A 1,797-nucleotide genomic window follows, 5' to 3' on the forward strand; every position below is an offset into this window, starting at 1 on the left:
TATATATATATATATATATATATATATATATATATATATATATATATATATATATATATATATATATATATATATATATATGTGTGAGTGTATGTATGTTATTTTTTATGTAGATGGAGTACTGTTTTATGTCCGCCATAAGAACACACAAAAACAGCACAATGTAAAAGTGGTCAGAGGTGCTGCAGAGGCAGACCAAATTTTCAAAGAATTTCATGCCAGCGAGGCAGGTGGTCACAGTGGCAAAGAAAAAACAATTCATGCCATTTCCAGCAGGTACTACTGGCCTGGAATGAGTCTTGACATTGAAAAGTGGGTGAGTTTTACTGATCTCACAATTAAATATTCAACACAAACAGTGCTACTTCCTATGAAAAAAACAGGTATGAAATAATATTTTATTTTATACTATCTGCAGATTAAACAGTGTTCTGCTTGCCAGTCCAATAGAACTGTCAAACTCCAGGAGGAGTACACTCCAATAATTGTGTGTTTTTCTTTTATTATTATTATTATTATTATTATTACTACTACTACTATTCATTGTTTGATTTTTTGTAGGTGAGTGAACCATGGGAATTGATAGGCATGGACTTGATTGGTGACGAAGGAATTTATCGTAGCCTAATGTATGACGTTACACTTCATAAAACAGGCCAAGGGAAATCTGACTCTAGCGATTGAACAGGACGTTACGTACATTAATACATGTATTTATTTATGTAATGAACATGGTGAAATTAACCTTGTGCTTGCGAAAAGACAGCAAAACGGCTGAAATCATGACGTCATGATTTTAGTACTGAAGTTGCGCAGGCGCTGTGAGGGGGAAACAGGGGAACTGAATTTACCGGAACAGCGGCTCCTGCCAGCCAGTTGAAGATTGAACCCCCACTCATTTAAATTGTATTAATGTAATTGCAATGTTTTAAAGTTTACGTGACTACTACCAAGAATCCAACCTTATTTTATACTGACCAGCTATCGAAAATGTAATAGTAACGTAATACGGCAGACAGGTCACACTTTCAAGATGAAAAAAAAAAAGTTAGTTACCCAGCTAACGTTCAAGTTAATCGTAACTTTGGACTCAATAAGCAAATTCTGTAGCATAGAATTGAACATATTTATCCCTTTTGAATCGTCACAAAATAAAAATAACAGTTACACAATGAAAGATATTAATGACTGGTAAAATAATTCTTGGATGTACCAGGATTTCACGTTTTAACTGAGGCATGAATTAGTAGATACACTCACCTCACCTCTTCTTCTTCTTTGAGGTTTGACGGCGGCTTGCATCCAAGAGCGTTGCATTACCGCCACCTTCTGGATTATTCTCCAGCAGTGTTATTCCATTTTATTTCCTCCAGCTTGTTTTCCACAATCATATTCCCGTTTTCCTCATCAAACCCGTTCTACTTAAGAAATTACAAATATTTTTCCTGCTTTGTCTAATCACCCCACTTTGCAGTATATCTTTAATACCTGTCCCTACCAACCCATCTCTTCTTAATTCTTCCATCGTATTTCTCCTCTGATCTTCATAACTTCTGCAACTTAAAAGAACATGTTCTATGGTTTCTAATGTCTGACAATATTCACAAAAACCAGTAGGATGCTTCCCTATAATGTGTAATGTACTATTTAAATTACTGTGTCCTATTCTTAATCTTGTCATCACTATTTCTTCTCTCCTAGTCCCTCCCCAATTCCTCTCTGTACCAACTTTCTTTTGAATGGCATACAAATGTCTTCCTTTAGCTTCCCTGTCCCACTGCCGTTGCCATTCTCTCA

The 1,797-nt window shown here is 35.4% G+C and overlaps 1 protein-coding gene and 1 long non-coding RNA gene across 2 annotated transcripts in view; both read right to left on the reverse strand.

Moving 5' to 3' along the window:
- Positions 1–1,797, reverse strand: part of plrdgb (PITP-less RdgB-like protein) — a 112,709-nt gene that overhangs the window by 21,539 nt on the left and 89,373 nt on the right. The gene's annotated exons all lie outside the window — the stretch shown is intronic.
- Positions 1–1,797, reverse strand: part of LOC107571472 (uncharacterized) — an 11,273-nt gene that overhangs the window by 8,015 nt on the left and 1,461 nt on the right. The window contains exon 2 of the long non-coding RNA XR_001607187.1: positions 1,257–1,265. This is a non-coding gene — a long non-coding RNA (uncharacterized lncRNA). The remainder of the gene's footprint in view (positions 1–1,256; positions 1,266–1,797) is intronic.

This window comes from Sinocyclocheilus grahami, unplaced genomic scaffold, assembly GCF_001515645.1.
Source record: "Sinocyclocheilus grahami isolate Dianchi unplaced genomic scaffold, SAMN03320097.WGS_v1.1 scaffold1598.1, whole genome shotgun sequence".
Classification (NCBI taxonomy): Eukaryota; Metazoa; Chordata; class Actinopteri; order Cypriniformes; family Cyprinidae; genus Sinocyclocheilus; species Sinocyclocheilus grahami.